This window comes from Vanessa atalanta, chromosome 7 (genome assembly GCF_905147765.1).
Source record: "Vanessa atalanta chromosome 7, ilVanAtal1.2, whole genome shotgun sequence".
Taxonomy (NCBI): Eukaryota; Metazoa; Arthropoda; class Insecta; order Lepidoptera; family Nymphalidae; genus Vanessa; species Vanessa atalanta.
In genome coordinates, this window is record NC_061877.1 from 263,309 (window position 1) to 286,525 (window position 23,217).

The following is a 23,217-nucleotide window of genomic DNA, read 5'->3' on the forward strand; positions in this document are numbered from 1 at the left end:
ATACATCCTGACGCTTATTTTAAGCTGATCGGACTTCTAACTAGGGGGTAAAGTTTTATGATTTGTATTTCGACTATATATATATATTTACTTACTAGCCGGTGCCCGCGACTCCGTTCGTGTGATTTTAAGCATCAAAAGTAGGAGTATTATCTGGTTGACATATGTCTATATCTGTCGTGGCATTGTAGTACCCAAAGGTACAGGTAGTGCCGTCGGGGATTAAAGCATAGATTTTTTTGCAGTTGCCGTATGCGCCGGACTTGCTTAAAAGTAAAGGATTTTTTTTTTTTGGAACGAGAGTGGTTATAAACATACGGTTTATCATTATCATTATCATTATCATCTGCGCCGTACCCATTTATATTTATAGTATATTTATTTTAAAATGCAAAGGGATGATGTAACACCACTGGAATTCTTTAAAAAGGTATCTCATCAACCCTGGTTCCATAACATCTCGATTTAAATAAAACAAACGCGATGTTACCCCAAGATAACTACAGTATAAGTCAGTGAAAACCGCATCCAAATCGGTTAGGCCGATTCCGAGATTAGCGGTAACAAACGAATAGATAAACAGACAAACAGACTAAAATTCTAAAAATAATATTTTTGTCTTCTATCTATTGCGTTAATAAGCACCCCAGTGTTTGGGTGTGTACTATTTTTTCTTAAATATCTTCTATGTACATACAAATTTCGATCAGTTACGATTTTATTATATGTATAGAGAGATAGACAATAGCACAAATGCTACGTAAGTTTTCTTTATTCCCTATCCCGTTCTGAGTTTCACGCTAAGAATTTTCCTGAAATCATTTATAGAAAGTATTATTAAACAATAACTGTTTCAAAGTATTTTGATTTAACATTTTTGAAATAAAGAACTTCTAAAAGTAATCTTCAGTAATTTCAAAATATATGACATAAATAATATCCTTAAGGTCAAGAGGTCGATTGAAATAACAATAGCGAAATATATTATTGAAATAACGACAGAAAAAATACACATAAGTAATACTATTTTAAATATATAATTAACGTATGATTGCTATGTATTATGGACGGGACAAGTTTGTCAAATGAGATTTAAACTGATATATAATAAAACAAACACCTCTATACAGTAAACATTTTAATAGATACCGAAATAAGATTCAATTGCATGTAAAATATAAAATTTAATATTAAGCGACAACACAAGTGATTAATTTCGTATCAGAATATACGATAAACACACACACAAAGGCGCAGTCTAATGTCTCATCCTGCAATAAACAGACGAGTATCATCATTAGGAGACAAACATAGAAATCGGAAAGACCAACACATTATTCAGGGGATCGTAGGGTCGTGAGGGCGATAATTTGACGGGTGGAACGAGAAAGGGTGTAAATCCCTTTGCAAATGACAGGTCACGTGACCCCGACAGGAGATCGCGTGCCATTAACAGTGTCCAATCGATGATTTGCATTCGTTTTAACCGTAATTTTATATAAAATTCAATGCAACGCTCCATTAACTCGTTTACCTACAGCCGGATAATTATTGACGGCTGTAACTCAATTTGTTGGCCTTTAATTTTTTAATATTCATATCTCTGTCATCAATATTCAGATTTAATATTGATTAAATTAATCAATGATAAATTATTTAAGCTCATGAAAGTTATATAAATAACGTGTATTATATAAAACAAAAATTAAAGTAACAGCGAATAAATTTTGCCATAATACCATTGCTGGGCAAAGTCGAAGATTTGGAGGTTATGTCACCACGCTTCACAGGGGGCTGGTGGATGCCGATGTGACAGAATGTCATGACTCTAGTACAGATGATTTTACTAAATATGATATTCTTCACTACAGTGCCCAAGTTTGAACATATAGAAAAGGAAACTTATGGCATAATTTATTTAATCAAACCAGAGACCTATATATATATATGAACGATCTCCGGTTTTGTATCTAGACACGCGGGAGCGTGTCAGCCAAGTACAAGTAACAGAACTGGCGAGCAGCACCGTGTGTAATATTACACGAACCATTTGGAGCCACTTTTGACCTCGTTTATTTTAAACATAGTAGTTGTGATTCAACATAGTTGTATTAATTATTACAAAAACTAACTCGTTTAGTTAGTTTTTGTAACATCATCATTTCTATATAATGGTGGTTCTTGCTTTGACTATGAATAAGTAACTGTAATACGTATTAAATAAAGAAATTTGTATTCGATATTCAAACGATCTTAGAGGAGACCCTGTCCTTGTTGAAATACGGTAGTAAAGTAGAACGACTGTTAGTGACAAAAGGTCGTATATAAAAATGATATAACATAACATTTCTACATTTATAAATATCCAGTAAAGCGAGCCGAGTCGTTCACGAGCTACGCGTGATCTACCTCGTTTTTTATCAGGAATCCCTTTTCGAATCAATTCAGTAGAGGTCGACGCGTTACGCACGTATTGCTTCGAATTTATAAGCAACATCTATATCATTACTGGATATCTTCACTAGAAATTACATAAAAGCAATCCAACTAACGAACGTTTACGCTCAAGCTCGCCGGAAATGTTATGTTACATTATATTCTAATGTAATAAATGACCCCACCGCTACAGTTACATTTACAAATGATCTCTCAAATAATCAAAGGGTCATTTTTCACGTACGACAAACATAAGGGTTTAAAAAACTGTTTAAAATTGTTTCAATTAGAATCAAATTTATTATAAAAGCACAACAAGTAATTGTTGCTAATATAAAAAATAATAATAAGAAGTTTATTCCTTTTTTTTTCTTACATGTTACTTTATTATTCTAGATTAAAAATTTACAGACCGAAGTGGCTGGTCACGAATGTTAATCACATATCTAATAATGCAGCGTAACTTCAGCACTAGCACTAGCACAGCCAGGTTGACCGTCGACCTAAAGATATTAGTAATTTTGTGCATAAAGAAAGTAGAAAACAAGGAGATGGCGCTCGGGAGAGGCAGTGGTCCAGAAGACTGTGACTGGCTGACGACGATACTTAACTTTGTCTGATCGACTAGTTTGCTATTTTTTGAATAATAGGTTCAAATACGTTTACGAGACAATACAGTCTCATATCTCATACCAGATGGATGAAGTAGCTTTTAACATGCATCAGTAAAAAACAAACAATACTTAAAATAATAATATATTAATGAGAATTATGTACTTCATAGTACATATACTGTTGAAAAAACAGTTACAATTAACGTATAAAATATGATACAGATTGATCTCTTCCAAGCAACCTCGGGGCTAACTTATCCCATACACACCATAAACTTATCACTGAGCACTTAAAATTAATATCGGATGTGGGAAACATTCCAAGTGATACGTCTTTAAAGGGGTAAAAAACTATAACATATACAAGAGATGTATAGCTGTATAAAAAAACTGTAATGTAGAGTGAAAATGTATATAACATATATACATTTTCATTCTACTACTTTCCCACGCTTGTTAGGGGGTAATATTGGTTAGGATATATATAAATACATATTTGAGAGTTGTAAGGTATATTACATTCGACTATGGATCTTTCTTTTTCTCAGCCTTTTGGCGTCGTTTCACTGCTGGATGAAAAAAACTGAACTCCCCTGTAAAACGCCACCTGCCACTTTTTTAAATCGTTCGTCCATTTCGCCACACAAGTCCAATACTATGTTTACCTTAGCGTTGTCTCCTCTGTAGCACGAGTCTCCAGCGGCAATGAAGGCGAGGGCGAGGAAGATCAAAATACAACGATATTAAATTAAATTTCTCGTATAATATTATCGTAAACTGATAAAATAGATCTGTAACAATATAATAAGTAGTTCCACTTTACTTTGATAATTTCACGACGTCATGAGTATAACTCGACTCAGTATAAAATCCAATTGGCTATATCTCAGTTCGTACAGCTTTATAAAACGATTCTCAAGCGAACCGTTGTCGTTCCATACAACTTTTATATCTGTACTTCAGTGCTGGCTTTACGCTATTAAAATATTTTATATTATTAGATCGTTCCTAAAATAACCTAAAAGTTACGTTTAAAATGAAAATTTATCAAAAATTCTTTTTGAAAATTAACATAAATAATGTTACGCATTTTTATTTAAAATAACGAAAAGTATAAAAGGAGAATTTAGCGGGACGCATTTATTATTCAAAAGTGCGTTTAAATAAAAATGAACGATAAATATTTTCCTGTCCCACGGAAGGCATTTATTTTTATTTAAACGGTCCGTTTCCCTCAAATGTCTAGCGCAAATGAATATAAATTCACGTCAGAACTATATTTTATTCTATTTATACGTCCTGTAACATGAAACGCAACTGTTCGCTATGAAAAAAAACTTGGTGTCAATATTACAACGATTTTTCATTTTTATAGATGGAAAAATATTAAGTCAGTAGAAAAGCAATACAGGCTCATAAAATGAGTAAATAAATAAACATCAATAGAACAAGATTCGGAAGATATCTCACGGACTAACCTAGAGTATACCAAAAATGATAGATGCGGATTCAAATCCTGATAAGCACCATTTGTATGTCACGTGCTTAATTTGGGTTTATTATTTATCCCATGAACTCATCCTGACCAATTTTAGTGTCATGGCGGCCAATCTCAAGGTATACCAGCAAACTACGCAGGACACGTGTGTGCGCCAGTGTTCAGGCACCGGACTAGCGGTTCTACTTGCTTTCTGAGGCGTGGGAGTGTACACGCTTCCAACTTCCAGCCTCCGCACTGAGAATGTTTCGATAGAAAACCCTATAACTTTTTTATCGGACCGACCTGAGGTAAGTTATTTCCTTATATCTTGGATAGAAAAACAGAGGTATAGCCGCCACCAATGGAGTAGCGGTGTATTTTATCCACCTTTGCCTTAAAAAGTATCATGCAAACCAACCTTTAACCTCTTTTCCAATAGTGACACACATGTTACTTTAAAATCTCGATTCTATTAGGAAATCGGTGACTATCCGTTAATTATTTTGGAAAAGACAACTTAGACCTTCATACTGCTAATCCCAACGGTAACGTTCCTCGTCCCTTTTTTCTACAAAGAGTAATAAAACAGGTACGGGTCTGTTAATATTGCTGAAAAATAGTCATTAGTGTAAGAGGACGTGAGAGGCGCACGGGGCGCTATTGGAACTCTTCATATGGACTTAATTGGATTTTTCCGTTTGCCGCGCCGCGTACGTGCTCTGCGTGGAATAATAAGTGCCTTAATAGTGTTTGTGACCTTGACAAGCATTTTATTAAACATATTCCCATTAAAATTACGGCGACGTAAGATATTTGATTTCCATTTGCCTTACTTTAATCAAAACGTATATTATCATTGGGGACAAAGGTTAACAGAGCAGAGTCTATGCTACTAACCGCTGATAACTTTACATAGAATATAGTATTTAAAAGAACAAATCAACGGTGCTTGTCTCAAATTTAAATTACTTTATTCAGTAGAAACTTTATACTTTCTTATTGGTTGTTATTATTAGTCAAGAAAAGACGACCAGTTAAAAAAATTACATAGACCGATGAACCGACCGATGAAACGAAACACATTTGCATAAAATCCGTTCAGATTTTGATTTCCAGGCTTTTAGTTCTATAATTATCTTAATCACTATTTTCTTTCGGGTTTATTTTTAACGCTTTCTAAAAAACTCAGCCAATCGTCCCCTATACATCAATCATTTATTACTAATTTACTTCAATAAATTAAAAGTCAAAGTTAATTGTCTGAGTGAGAGGATGTAAGTCTGGATCATAGAGGATAAAATAAAGCCCTGACTTATCATGTAATCGGTGTGTAATTTGCAGTTGATATTCTGTACATGACATAGATTTGATAACCGCTCTAAGCAGTGATCGCAATTGCTTTGTTGGTCTACTATACGAATGGTTTGTAGTGGTCTTCTTGACGTATCTAAACAAGCATAAGTCACTAAGTGTGAGTGTGTGCGTAGTCCCGACAAAGATTACTCTAGTGTGCGGCATTTAGTTCGAACAATTCTTATTATTATAAGAGGATTTAGTGCTACATAAACCAATATTATTATCGCCTTAATATCATCAGAAATTATGGAAACCATCTATTGTGTATTACAAATGGTTATAATACGTATACACTCGCGTTAAGGCGCTTACATTTAGTCTCATTCTCATGCATAGAGAAATTAACATTTAGTCCGGAGTAAAATTTTGTTCATTTAAATATACATCAAATTATTTCATTTATATACAAGAAAAATTAAAATATTTCACTTCACAGAATTATTGAGGAAATGGTCTGTAGTATAATATTTTAAATGAGAAAGTAACTCTCTGTTAAACCGGTGAACCGATTTAGATGAAATTTAATATGGAGATAGGTTTAGTCCCCGGGGAGGACACAGGATTTTTTAATTCAAATCTCGAGAGGTTATACTGCTCCATTATGTTATGGTTTGTGTGGTATAGGTAAAAAAGAAATGAAACAGCCTGTAAATTTCCCACTGCTGAGCTAAGACCTCCACTCCCTTTGAGGATAAGGTTTGATGCTTATTCAATGACACTGCTTCAATGCGGGTTGGCGGATACACTAGCGACAGAGTTCCGTTGAAATTAGATACATGCAAGCTTCCTCACGATGTTTTCATTCACCTCCAAGTACATGAAAATTCAAATATACACATTCTAACCACTGGGCCATCTCGGCTTCTCGCGCGGGTAAAGGCGCAGGTTCAGCTACGAATATCATGTAGTTGTTTGGATGGATACTCTAATACAATATATATATAATATGCATATATTTGTGAGTAAGAGTAACAATAATAGAATATAACAGATCACCACTGGGTAATTAATTAATTAGTATACAGTATATAACCAAAGTTAATATCACTGCCAGAAATATGTGTGTAAAAATTCTATAAACATTACAAAATATCGAAAAGATGCTTCAACAGCATTCATCGCTGCGACCCCCAAACGACCGATGACTTGAAAAGAGGACGGATGTGACCCCAATGACCCCCCGTGAATCCGCCATCGACCGAGACGTCAATAAGTAACAAGTATAAATGGTATCAAATACTGACATTAACTTTTTGAAAAGTTTGGACAATATTATTGCTTTTCAGAATGTATTAGATTTGATAATTATAATAAATTATTATTTTGATTGTAAAACTTCGAAGACTTTTTATATAATTTAAAAATATTAAGTTCGTTTTGAATATCTTAGTAAAATTATTACTATATTTAATAAAACCCAATGAGGGATTTGTCACAACAATATAATATGAAATAAAATCAAGAAACCAAGCTACTCGACCTTGGAATAGTTAACAAATTATTAACATTCTCTTTAACACTAGAATCGCTGAAGTTTCAACAGCGACAAACCACCGGGTCGAAGTCATAATAAGTAATCAATTTCTTGAAAACATTTTCAATTAATTCGTTTAGATTAAATTCGTCATTATCAAAATATAAATAATAATCGAGTTCCTTATTAAATAAATTTATATTACTTTTTAAACAAATAGTACTTCAACAATGATAATAATCAAAAACATTGATTAAATTATAAAACAAAGACTCAATTTATCGTCAAAGTGTTCCAGGCAGGAGTTGTGTTTTGAGGTAACAAAGCGCAATTACAAATGAAAAATTAAATAATTTAATTTAAATCAAAAATTTTACATTTGTTGATCTGCGTATGATTCCAACTTAAATGATGTATGAATCAACAACGCTTACATCGTAACATAACAATTATAATATACGTAACGAGGCTATTCAATCTCATATCCCTTGAAATTAGTCGGATGTAGTGTTTACAATGCTTTGACAGCTCCGGGAAAACTTTCTACATCAGTAAACTTTAAATATGATTAAGTAAATCTTATAAGTTAAATATAGAAGCGCTTCAGAATTTATCGTAGATAATTAATATTGACTTACCGCAGTATAAACACGAGACTAATTGGAGTCTATTTGTCTGTTACGTGCGGTATCTCACAAACATGGATTTTACTAATTATATTATACATCATCTTCATCGTTTTCAATTAATAATAAGAGCAACGAAGTATAACAAAACTTTAATGATTATACCAGGGAGTTATTATAAAGACTACCACAAGACATCTGGACCTTTGTCCGAAACGTTTCAAGGATGAGATTAATTATGAGCACTAATCAAACACATGAGATAACATTACACGAACTCATACCAAGCTACTACCAATTATAATATTTCTATCCCTTCTTTATAAAATGTCACTATTTATTAAAGCTATTCTTATGAATTTATCTACTAAATTTATATTATTATTATATTTTTTATAAAAATAATATCCGAATTCGAAAATATAGAACTTTTTGGAATGGTCCTACATTTTTAGGGCCTTTTATTTAAGACAAATATGTCATTGTTAACGCGATACTTAAATACTACAAAGCATTCCACAAAAGTTAATCGTCACTTAACTTTTTACAAATCAAAAGGTTTTTCAGTCTCATTACACATTACACCTTTAAGGGCGGAATTCTATCATTTTAGGTGAGAGTGTTTATCGTACAATAAAATATATGTTTACAATGGCAAGGACACCCTATTGATAGCCTGGATTTTTTAAATCTAATCAAAACAATTGAACTCTCGCCTAGCGTGTCGCTTTGCACAAAAACATAACAATGAAAATAAAATATTTGCCGCAATAAATTAGCAGCGAAACTCCATTATATACCATATCAGGTGTTCCATTTTCCCTACAGCCTAGTTAGGTTAGACAAAATAGTTATTTTACGAAAAAAAAAAAATCAGAATATCATTCGACCCGTACAAATTTCCTTGCGATTCTTTCGAGCAAGAAAGTTAATTATTAAGACAAATTATACTTATAAAAACTCTGTCTATCTTCCCCGTTTTGATTCTGAAATCTTCCGTATAGTTTCACGTTGTCTAACCACATACCCTTCTCTGCGTAAATATTGCATTAAGCAAATTATTTTGCAACAATTAAAGCACTTGCAATATGTCGAATGCAATCGTACCTTCCGCAACATTCATTAATATGTGATGAGAACGAAATTTAAGCCTTATAACAAAAGGAATAAAGTCGCTTTCTTTTGTGATATTGTGATATGAAAGAAATTTAGTTTCCATCAGAATAACCATATCACCTGAGCCGTTTCGCTTCACTGCCTGCAGGCGGTACGAACCGGTTTTGATGTTACGATCATTTTAATTAAAACTTGCATGTACATATGTACATTTTCAAAAATGTATTGATAAGGATATGTTGCATATGAGAATTCTAGTTTAGTTAAATTGTAATAGAAGCCTTATCGAATACTATAAATAGGAAGCCAAGCGTTATTGATTGTTAATGTTCTGAGTTTCAATGGTTGAGCTGGACTGCTGCAGGCACGTCGTTCAAGCCTAACTAAAATGGAGTGCGAATAGCGTGGCTGCTGAATGCTTTGTAACAGTTGCTGCGGTAGAAATGCTGATTAAATTAGTTTTATCTACTTCCAATTATAAGTATAAATATACACATATTGCACGAATTATACGGGGACATTATATTCCAATATACTGTCTGTCGAACAGATAATATTTGATCGAAATAATAATATATAAGAAATCAAATAACGACGTCAGGAATTGGTAAACGCGCATTAAGAGTTGAAAAATATTGTATCAAATCGGACACACTTATTTGCCACAAACAGCAACAAAACACACAGTCTAATTATCTTACTTATCTAGTGATCTATGTTGGTGTTAATCGACTCGCAGCTGAATGTTCCATTTACAAACCTCGAATCATTAAACAGACTGAGGCGAGTTCTTGTTGGTGGAGATTGAGTCTTATTTTTATTAGTAATTGGCCAGAAGCTACAAAATCAACAGCAGTTTCATAAAAAGTAAATTATGGCGTAATGGAGTTACAAATTCTCTTTCGCTTCAATATTCGTAAAATTACACCACCCTTCAAAGTTAAAATTGTAATAACATTGTCCGAAGAAAAAGAAGAAAAAAAAACTGTAACATCTGACTCCAAACTCAGTTACAGAGAGCTGTCCCGCAAAGGATTTTAGAGCTGTCTCAATTACGCGGAACTTCGTGCGCACTTGTTGAGGAAATTGTGTTTTTATAATAAAATAAAATAGTAAAATTCCATTGTCTCGCAGTGCTGCACGAGGGCTATAGTTAACGTATATTAAATTGTTACTGCAGCGCTTCTAAGCGATTTTATTTTCTTCCTTTTAAAAATAATTAATTGCAAAGGCGCGTCGTCCTTTGAACAAAAAAATAGTTACACATTTTTACACATTCTTTGACATTTTAGGCGTCTCTAGCGCAATGATACTCGTATACGAATCATCTAGCAATTTAAAAGTTACTGTTTCGATTCTGACCCACAATTATCATAATTAACTTTACCCTTAAAAAGGAATATTTTAAAATCTGGCAGTAATATAACTTTTATTACTTAAAAAAATGCCGCGAAATAAAAGGCTCGTTCGATTTTGTATATAGCACGGAGGCAAATTGAATCAGATTATTTTTATCAAATCGGGACCAACAGACTTAATATAGGAACGCAAATGTACAGCAATGGCATACGCAAATAGAAAGAAAATAAGAATACGACCTTTGTTTTTTGTTACTTACACAGGAGTGTTCTATTTGGGATAAACCGATATTAATATTTTTTATTGTTATGAAATCGGTAAGGAAAATTTATAGACCAGTTGAAGGTATGTGGTCACCACCTAGGGGTCTAAGTTATTAAGTTCCTTAAGCCTAAAGTTGAAAAACATACGACGAAGAAAACATTACTAATTATTGCTGCTTAGCGGTAGAACATATTGCTCGCATGAAGCCCTACCACCGTGTAAATAGTTTATTTTTATATAAGTTAATATAACAGAGAAGCTATCATATTTAAAAACATGCTTTTATATACAAATGCTTGTGTCTATGCTGTTTACCGTTAAGGAGATCTTTCGTCTGGAGGCAATCTTGGAGTTAGAATTAGGTCATCTTTGTCTTAAAACAGCACCGACATGAAAAATTGCAACAATTGCTTTGCTGTTTGCGAGATTTTACCTAAACTAACAAACATACACCGCATGTTTAATAAAAGCTTGTAAGCCGTATTATTTGAGCAAGATAATATAATGTTGGTTGAAAAGTTTCTTCAAGGAACAAAAAGAAGAAAACATTTCGAATTTCTCCTCTCAATATATTTATAAACTTTATAAAAGGTAAGGTACGCTCGTAAAAACATAACAGATTTTTCTAGAAACTATAACGAACATGCCTTTTCATATAATACAATTGTTCCTTAAACAAGCCTAATCTTATTATCCCAGTTACCTGACTACACAGGGTTGGGAGCTCTTTTGTAGAACTGTTCTACTTCTTGTTTTTAAAGCTGTGAACGTTTTCTAGGTTCCTCTAACTGGAACTTTACGTATTTTATTACTTCTATATAAGATTCCAGAAAACGATCAGAAATTATAAAATGCACAATTAAAAATAAATGACTTGTTAAAGAATATACAAACATATGTTTATTTTGAAAGATTATTATTAATAAACTTTTTGTTGGCCCTTGAAAGATTCTCTCTATCATAAAACCAATGAAACCAAAACCAAACCAATATACCGATCGTTAACTATAAAGTAAATATAAAGACGATTACGATTCAAAAATCGAAGTTTTGTTAAATTACCGATAAATGTTCATAACGATAAATACAATATTTTAATTAAAATTAAAATATTGCCATAATTAAATGTATATGGTTACAACAGGTAATTTGAAATAAATACATTAATGCGTAAACTGTAACCATAAACAGGTGAAATAAATTATAGTTTCTTTCGAGCTGCTTTCGCTGAAATATTTCCCAATTATTTATTAAATATTGAAATATTTCAAGTACGATATAATATTACAGTATTGTATCACCACTCAAATACCCAACAAGGCTGGTCGCTGCGGGGGAGAAGAAATAAATGGATTCCTCTCTTGACTACAACCCTTAAATACAACAGAAAGACGTTTTAAAGTACAAGAAACATAAAATTGATCTCCTCATCGGCACATACAATGTAAGAACTCTGGCAAGTACGGCAAAACTCATCAAAGTTACGAACGCCCAACAATGTTAAATACCATATGAGAAGAGAAGAGTCGGATATGGCAGAGATGAATACGACGATTTTATGTTAAGTTGACAATCGATGGGCGAAGCGTTTCGTCGTCCTATAGAAAGGACCTAAGGGAAAATGAACAGAGGCAGGCCTTCTAGAAGATGGACCGCCGATATCAAAGATATAGCAGGAGACGAATGGCAATCAATGAAGAAAAATAGAAAACAATGAACAAAGTTGGAGGAGGCCTTCACCCGCAGGGGGTTTCTCATTTCATAAATATAGAAAAGAAATAAAATAATATTACTTTAATAATATGATATATCTCTAAAATTAAATTACTTTAATTGCATGAAAAATGAGAAAATAAAAGGCTTATTTATTTATTTATTTACTGTAAATCAACTGTGCAATGAATCGAGATGAAACCTCTATATGTAGCTTAAATCAGTAAATTTTAAGGCGAAAACAGAATAACTTCAAGGACTTTCTGTAAACAACATAGAATACGTTCTAAATCCGTTTCAAAATATTCACGTAAATAATGCTATCAGAATCAGTGAATCGTGATCCACGTAGTTGTTGATTGCGTAACAAGTTGTTCCCAACTCGGTCGGTTTATAATAAACAGAGACACGGAAAATTATTCACTAACTTCGCCCTAAGCGTAAAATTTATGGTGCGCTTACCACGAAATTTCAGAACAATGTACGACTCGCCTGGGTTTTATGCTTTATAACTTCGGTTTCTGTGGCTGCAATACAAATAAGCCATAAAGAACTGAGAGTTGACTTTAGGATTTAAATTCTAGTAACAAAACTATTCTTTAATGTACTATATTATGTTTTGCGTTATCAGTTTTTTTTATAGAAAAAGAAACGATCTCCCACATTTGATCAACAAGTCCAGTTGTACTAAAAACTTGACAATATTATTTATGTTACCGACGATAAAGAACGTGGTAGTTGATTTTCCACTACATTTAAATAATTACAATACCTAATATCACTTATTTTTTGAGCATGAAAGTTAGAAGAAATATAAATATATACATTGAAAACTACAGTTTGTTTGTAATTTTTGAAGACAAATTGTTTTTCATTTTGAGTAAATTTACTTAGATAATTTTGTGTTATATAAATTAGTGATTTTATAATAATCTAGCTGAAGTTCCTTCCTTTAATTTTAAATTATTAAAATAAATAGTTAAATTAAACCAGTTGAACATTTTTAACGTCAGAACTTGCTAACAAACCTTGGAACCTCCAGGAATTAATTTAAAAAAATATCCCATGGCCGTTTTTAGGGTATCTTTAATATTTGTATAAATATGTTTGGCATAAATAGGCTCTAATGAGGCAACGTCTTTTAACATCTGTGGCCCCTAGTTTTTCCTTCTTAGTGGTTAATTTGGACGCGACAGCCTATTTAATAGAAAAAGGATCATAACACACAAAAAGGGAATTAAGAGCCCCCTTATTTTTTTTTAAATTAATTATACCATTATCTACCATTATTACAGAATTATTTGCATTGCAACAAGTGAAATTAATATTTTTATTTCTTTGGACGTACTCATCTGATTATTATGAAAAGTTATGACGATTCTTTATTACATGTATTGTACAAATAAACATTACAATTATGACTGGTATTTATTACTTTATTTCGCAAATCAAAGTAAATATAATTAAACAATAATATACAGTTTATTTGAGTATAAATTTCCGTTTATGTGCCGTGTGTCCCAGGTGTTAATAAACGTTATGCAAATTATATTATTTTATTAATGTTTTTCCGATAAGCCAGCCAATAAAATGATTTCATTATAAGGTGATCTTTGTACCTATTAGCGACTTGCGTGTATATAATGAATAAAGTTTAACTGCAGGCACGAGGGACATAACGTCTTAGTTCCCATGGTTGGAGGCGCATTGGCTATGTAGGGAATGGTTAAAATTTCTTAAGGCACCGATGTTTATAGGTGATCACTTACCAACACTTACGTGGTTGCCTGTCCGCCAACCCATGACATAAGAAACAGCCCGTAAAAGTCTTCCATCTGGGCGAGGGCCTCCTCTCATTATATAGGATAAGCATCATACCCCAATATGGGGTGGTGTTCGTACTAGTATGACGCACGCACTTTCTTGTGCGTATCGGTATTGTGTGCAACGACGTAAACATACAGGGGCGTGGTTTCGATCTTTGCAGTAAAAATGAAATGTTTATTTAACAACGAAAGTCTTTGATTTAATTTATTCGAATCCGAGTGTCCCATAATTATTATTTTTAATAAAACATCGGAAGCAAACTCGCTTTCTCGGTAAAATAGTTGTAATTAGAAAATCGTGAGTGTGAAGTAGTGGTCCTTCTTTATACTTGTTACAATTTACTTTCTAACAAGTTTACGGTTGCAATTAAGTGTACATAGATGTTAACCAAACTGTTTTCATAAACAAAGGATTTTTAGTGAATCTAGAAAATTCTTTAAAGCAATTTATAAAACGAACTCAAATATGAACAAATTAAAAAGAGAAAATGTATTAACATAAAAACTGTAAACAATATTTCATACAAAATTATTCCATAATAGCTCGGTGAACAACATGCACGCATAAAGTGCACGCGTGTTAACGCGGGCCCTCGTAAATTAAGCTTTATCAGAGCCTCATTAGCATAGCGTGTTAATCTCTTATCGTGATGCAACACATATATGTTCAGATAAACTCACTGGTGCCGCTATTTGCTTTATTTAATGGTTCGGTTCAACATCGCTTTGAGAGAAGCGTTCTTCGCATCCAATTACTGATTATCTGCCACGCTGCGTATTATACGTGTGTGTTGTTTTTGGGTTATATTCAAATATTTGTTATTATGGCTTACGCTCGGCCTCAGGTACTACGTGATGGCTCTTACGTAGCTGATCTCGTTTTGGCCTGGCCATGAATTTTATGGATAAATTGAATCAAACTAATGTGTAATGTATTATCGTGTATGAACTATTATTTAAACATAAAAACAATTACTGTGACTTAACTACAAGCAATGTGGGTACTTATATTATGATGTCATGGATTAAAAGATAAATATTTTTTTGTGTTTATCTTATGAATAAAATCTTTCCTGCTGTAATAATATTAAATAATATTGAAAAAAGTTCATAAATATTTTATATCTTGAATTTGAATCCAGATCCCCAGTATAATACTTATGAGGCGGTAAAACTTCAAATGCCTAAATGTCATAATGTTTAGAAATGAAATGCTCAAAACGATGGGTGCAACATACAGAGAATAATATTTGTGAATTTAAAATGTTATGTTCGTATCAACATTCCAGCAAATGCTGGCAGCGCGCCATTTTTGTAAATGATGGAATACGTTTTTTATGAACTTAACAAAAGTGTACTCTTAAATTTAAATGTTAACAGTAAAATTATAAATGTAAAAACAGTTCGCAAATAACTCACTACTGGGCGAAAGAAATCTATCCTCCCGACACACATGTCCCGACATACGTGTAGATTTGTACATTTGCTCAAGATGTTTTAATCACGAAAATAATATAAACGAATTAAACCCAAAAAGTCAGCGGTGCTGTTCAATATTGACCAGTGGACTTCAGTTCACGGCATGTCCTGCCACGGCAGAATTGCCTCTGCAATACATAGATTTATTTATTACAGATACAATTTCAACACAAAAACATATACATTACAGAAGGCTTTAAAGATACAAATCTGATGTTTTTATCTTTTTTAATGAAAAATAAAAAGATTTTGATTGAATTTAACATCAAAGCTATAGCTTGATATGACAGATTTTTTATTAAAAAACAGCCTTCCAACGGGAGGGTAAGCGACCGAATTAATTCCCATATTTCAATCGGTTCCATTCAATCTTCTTCGTAAAAGATTATTATCAGTAGACCTAAAGATCTAAAATTAGATTCGCGGTCTCGTTCAATACACATCAAAGGAGAAACTCTTAAATTAATAATACCGAATAGATAGTTATCATAAAACAATTACGGGGAATGTTTTTGTTAATAAAACTGATCGTAATATTACTACTGGAGAATTATTTCAACGTTGTAATAAAACATGTGTTTATTAACATATATTTGTTTTAAAACTTTTCAGATTTTGCTTATATAGATACTTGGTGGTAGGGCTTTGTGCAAGCCCGTCTGGGTAGGTACCACCCACTCATGAGATATTCTACCGCCAAAGAGACTGCTCTTTGTTGTACTCAGTATTTTTGTGTTCCGGTTTGAAGGGTGAGTGAGCCAGTGTAACTGGCACAAGGGACAACATCACATAACATCTTAGATCCCAAGGTTGGTGGCACATTGGTGATGTAAGGAATGGTTAATATTTCTTACAACGCCATTGTCTATGGGCGGTAGTGACCACTTACCATCATTTGCTCGTCCGCCGACCAATATCACAAAATAAAAAGATTTTTGCCCATTTTCCCTGATACTTTTACCGATCATTTTGAACCATTGTAAAAAATGGTTTTAAGTGTGCAGTTTGTATAGGAGCAGTTGACCACTTACCGTTGGACATTACGATGACCTTCGCTATCTTTATTGTTTGTTGTTTTTCTGTCACGACACATTAAAATTGCCTTTGTATATAGACATAAACACGTAATTTTATCATCGGAACTAAACAAAAAGGTTTTATTATCAGACAAAATTATAGCCAAATCAAATCAAGTGAAGTCAAATGAGAAATGAACAACGTTGACATTGAATTGACGTGATAGCGTTAATCGAGATCTTAATTTTTTTTCATGATAAATTAATTATGAATTCGTAAAAAAATGGCGATTGAAATGTCGACAAAGCTATTTTCGGGTCTCTTGTACCTAAGCTATAGGAGATATTTGTAGTAAGGTGAATCCAGATATGTGCATAGTATAGCAGAGCTATTACGAAAACGTGTAAATGTATAAATCTAAAGTTTGTTTTATAGATTATTTATCAATATAAATAGTGTCGCATAGAAATAAGCCAACTTCATTATCTTGGTGTGTTGGACTGCTAGAACAAATATCAGCCCAGAAGTCATACTCTTTTATTAGTGTGCCTGAATTTAGTGCCAACTGTTGACTACTACTTTTTTTGACACGTTCTCAGCGTTGACAGTACATCTGGTAATTTGACATATAAATAATCTAAGGTTTATTTATGTTTACTTGCACGTGACATTGGCGAAATAATCTGTGCCCTCTTGGCACAAATAAAAGCCAAAACTAAAAAAAATAAAAATGTATGTTTACTTTTTCTTCTGCTTCGGCTTCAATAGGCTTATTTAATTTGAATTTAATGTAATTTTTTCCAATAAGTTAATCTTACATCACTTTATAAACTTAAAGTGTTTGGTACAACATATTGTTTTTCTGATGCATTGCATAGAATACGTAATTATGAATATTAAATATAAAATTGGAATTCGTGAAATAAATTTATCGTGAAACCTCACCTTAATAAAATATATGTAATGTATAAAATAAATTCTTACACAATTTTTTAGAGAAACGCACCCTTAAATAAATATTTCCTTCGCTTTAAATGATTTATTAGCATCACTACTATGAAGGCATAGAGAACTGCTCCGAAAACTTATCACAATAATTTAATTATTGCTGGGTACCGTGTTGTATACGAAATCTAGAAATACATTTCAAGAACTTTCTAATGACACTTAATTAAAAAAAAAACATATTATCATTTAAATCGCTAAAGCCCAAGTGCTCCAATGTGGGTTTGTACATACACTTAAATCGTGTGAATTACCTCGTTTCAGACAGATTCAAGGCATTCATAAACCATTTAATTATTAATACTAGTTAGTTTCCGATAACGGCATTGTTCGTGGGCAAGTATTAGGTGTTCTATGTATTTCCTGAATACCTATGTAACCCAAATTTCATGACTATCGATTGAATGGTTGATGATTCCAACGCGGGAATAGAACCAAAAACCTCAAGATTTTATGAGTTAGCCACTATGCGAGACGATTGTCACATCCATAAATAATGTATATATATAACTGTATAATGTAATACATATATAACATGCTACATATATAATTAAAGCCGTAATTGTCTTAGATATTCAGCTTAGCAATGCCATTTGTCGATTCCCCCTCGCGTTGAGATCGTTATTACAGGATTCCTCTCGAGCTATTTATAACTATTGTCTAGTTTCAAATACAATATGAAACAAATGAATATTCCAAAAACAATATTTAATTAATATTGATTTAATTAATTAAACCTTTTGTTTATGTGCTTACAACTTTAATTGTTTCGTTACATATTATAAAACAAAGGCGCTTACCGCTGTCTGTCCCTATGTATACTTAGATATTTAAATTACACGAAGGATTTTGATGCGGTTTTTTTTAATAGATAGATTGATTCAAGAGGAATGTTTATATGTAAAATACATGCACAATATAGTAGAGAAACGCTGATAATTTTGAAGTTTCTGAAGTTATTTCGTAAATAAACACATTTTTTGGGCTTATATTGCTTTATATTTTCGAAGCGATTTGAAGCAATACAGCACCTTAAATACATTGTCAATTTAATATAGATCAATACAGCCCTTTAAAGCATGTTATTTAAATTAATACTTTCAAATATATGCAGAAATAAAACCCAGGGACATAGCGGTTTGTATTGTGTAGCGACTAAAACTGTGAACGTAGTAAGACATTCTGTAGTATATTTAGTATCAGCATTGCACCCGTGTGAAGCCGGGGCGGTTCACTAGTTGTTAATAATTATAAAAATATAAAAGTAAAAGTAATATCATGTAAATGTCCCACTGATGGGTTAACGTCCTTTCTCCCTTTGGGGAAAGGTTTCGGAGGAGTAGGATTCCACCACGCTGCTCCAATGCGGGTTCACGTGTGGCAGAATTATAAAAATATACGTGAAATGTGAAATTAATATATCCTTCAAAGGAAAATTTAGTATTGTAACATGGAATCTATGACGCTATGTCCCTTGTGCCTGTGATCACACCGGCTCGCTCAACATTCGAGCCGAAATAGGTATTAATTGATATTTGATAAACAGTTGTTGGTTTCCATAAATCTTTGCTCAAAGCTTTCTCAACATATATGATTACTTAATAACTTAATAAAATCAAACTTACTTAGCTTTAGGCTCTTATAAACACATTTCAATATTCATATTACAAGATGAAATGAAATTAAAAGCTACCGCTGGTCCAGAATAACAGCTAGGCATCTCGCTGTTTCACATAAATCTTATTATGTAATCATATTTTACACCAAATCGTGTACCGACACCTAGTGTACCGACTTCGTACGGGTAAATTCAAATAAAGTTACCCTTCCCTTCCCCCTTTAAAATTTTAACAAGGAAAAAATTCATTTTTAGCGAGTGTCGACGATCCACTGCAAGGACACTATATTCAAGACTTTTTAGCACCTATGGAATCTTCTAAGCGATAAATTCCTTTTATTAACATGTTCTTCTTACACGAGTTCGTTTTATTTGCATGAATAAAAATACACATAGAGGATGTTAATTATATTTATCATATTAATAAAATAATCATTGCAGAAATCAAAACTTTTATTTTATACTGAACTCAAGAGTGTGAATTAAATTGTTAATATTTGCTTTCTCGGCACAAACGTGGTTAGGTAACCCGATTAGGGACCTTGGAGACTCCGAGCCCTAACCAAACTAACGCTATCTGACTTGAATACTAATCAGACCTACTCCATTCGGAATATTCTAGTGTTATTAGGGTCTTAATTGCGACCCACAATTAGGAATTGATTATGATTTCAGTAAAGTGTAAAACAGCAGCTTTGAATTTATTTTTTGGTTTAGTATTTAATGTACGTTATTTTAAAGAATTAAAGACGTACTGATTTCATAGAACGTTTTCGAATATTCATTATTTATATTTAACTAATGAAAACCAGAACAGTTTCGTGAAATTCAGAAAGTAATATGATGAAATAAATAATAAAGGATCGCATCGAAATCACCGTAATTCGATTTTCAAAAATTCACGAGGACGATACGGCTTTTTTGTGGCTTAGACAAAAACGTAATTCAAAGATTTTATTAAACCATCGAGGTAAAAATCACGTGACAACTGAGCGGTTCTAGCGTGAGTGTAATCTTTCATTGTACCTTGTAGTCTAATTTTCCTTACTACCGCTACCCACATCTCTACTATTATTATAGACGTCAGTTTTTAACGTAGTCGCCATTTTTACGAAAAATGAAGAAGCAAAGCTAGCTGAAAGAACTGGATACTTGATAATTTATATTTGTAAGTTAATTAATGAGAACCTCTTACAAATTATAGCTTGGGGAATGATAGTTTAAGCTTAACTTTAAAGTTGAATATAAACTTCATTTTGAGGTTGGTATGATGGAGTTTGTAGCAATGTTTGTTTTACAAACAATTGCCTCAGAAAGCATGAAAATACTTTGCACCTGAATTACTCAGGTCGTATCAGATTACCGACTTAACGGCCTGTGATGGGTATAAAATAGAGAATCATACTCTTGCAAACATCCTCACATACACTAAAAGATATCCAGGCTAGTATCCTCTGAGAAAAGATGTCGCGTTTGAAATCAATCAAAAAGACATCTTTATTTTATCTTGTACAAAAATATCATTAAAAATGTTAAGACATGCCATGACGCTGGCGTTAGCTTTGAATATTAAATTTAGATCCGATCTTCAATGGAAATATTCGGTGATAGAAATAAAACAACGTTATAACTGTATGTTGCGTTCTGAATGTCTCACGGATCTCTTTGATCCGGGAAAGGGTTATTGACATCGCAATAATGTATATCAGTTCCACCAACATTTACAACATTTTTTTTGTTTTATAAATAAAATGTAAATAAGCTTATTGGAAAAGGAAATGTTTGTAGACATCGTATATCTTATATTTACGTTAAATTTAAAGACAATTTTCCTCGTAATAAATAAAAATGAATGTCTATATATTTGTACACTATGTATTCCTAAACTTGTCACCAGATTGTGATGAAATTTGGGAAAGTTATTAGGCGTACAGCTGGGAAAAAAATTTTTAAAAACCAATAAGAGATTATCTTTGTATGTTATTCCTTCAAAATAAACGTTTTATACAGAACCTTATTATTCCCGTGTAAAGATAAGACAGGTAACTAATTGTAATATAAATATTAGTACAACATGAGTATCTCAATTGAAAGACTTACACTGATTAAAATAAATATTACGTGGCAATTTATACACACAATAAAAACATAAAGAGATGGAGTCACTGTTGTTCGCTGAATTGCAAGCTAGCTTCCACCTTTTTTCCATTCTGCAAATATGTCACAGTGAGGAGACTCAACAGCTTGTTTAAAGTAAACAAAGTACTGGAGGTCCAGCGAGAGATAAGCTGAGACACAACGGGACGGGAAAAAATGTGGTGACGTAGACAACGGTAGTTGTTAGTCATGAACGGCTTGTGAAGTTCGTAACAATATAAACAGTTAGCATTTTGCAAACAATAAGTTGGTCAATAAAACCAGAAGCAGAATCAGAGGATGCAAATGAAAACGTCCATGTCCCAAAAGGATTTTGTTGCGATAGAGATACGGATAATGTCCTTAGAGACGTTTGTATTAATATCTGAGGAAGACTTAGGTTTCCTCGAGTAGTGGAGCGTAGTTTTATGGTATGGATTTCAAATTTAAGCGCTAGTTTCAATTAGAAACTAGTAAATCGAATAAAGGCTTTAATAATAATAATGATTTAAAATCAATACAATCGCAATACAAATCCTAGTCGTTCAAGAGATTCCGAGCCAAGCGTAGTTGATCAATTAATTAATAACTCAGGTAAAATGATATGGGGTCAAATGTAACTTTATAAGAGCTGTTCTGGATAAAAAGATTCATCCATGTTATGGCAAACTTAGCCATTGATCATCATCATCAATCATTACATCAATATTTTTATATCTTATATCGTAAATCGTTAAAATCTTTTTCGTTCGCAAACCGTAATAATGACTTTTAAATTTTAGACCCGTTATCCTAAATTATATTAGCTGTTAAACAGACTAAAAGATTAATTACTTTTGAGAAGTAATAATATACGGCAGTGTCTAAAGTTTTTATATCCGTCATAATATATAAATGTATTCATTGACAAAACTAAATTTTAAAAAAGACGTGTGTCTTGGAACTCCCGGTTGGAACGAAGTTACTTTTTCTAAATTATATTATGTATACAATAACAGATACAATGAAATAAAGAGAAAAAGAGAGGTAGAGATCGCGTGGAGGTGGCAAAGCACTCTCTTCCTTACTGTAAGCCACGTAAAAAATACTTCGTTCCAAAAAATTACATAATTTAATATAATCCTACCTGAAAGTCAATAAATACTAGCCTCACGCTTTTTTATCTTCGATATAATCTTGTATTTTAATTATACTTTTTATTATTATTATTTTAACAAACGATTTAAAGTAAATGTTACTGGTATTTTCGTGACAAGATTCATTATTGACGAAATTAATTCCACAACCTTAGTATCGAGCTGCGTAACCGAGTTCATATACAACTGGGAATACGAGGTACTTAATTTATCACTTTGCGGGCGAAGATTGTATTTGATTATGTTGATTTGATATTGATTGTGTTATTAGTTACGAGAGTGTGACCAGTTGACCGCTGTGTTATAGGTGTGTTATTTATTTTATTAGATATTTCGAATTTTAAATTAGCACAACAAAAGTCAAAATCCAGGACGGTTCTTAATTAGGCACCTGCGAAAAGTTACTTTATTAATAAATTTAAAACAACGGCAGTACTTCGTATTATATATTCTACTACAGGATAAGAATTAAATGTTGTTTCTATATATTTTATATATTCGAATGACTTCACTGTATTGGGTGATCAGTAGAAGGTTCGTTGTCAAAGACTGGACTAACCAC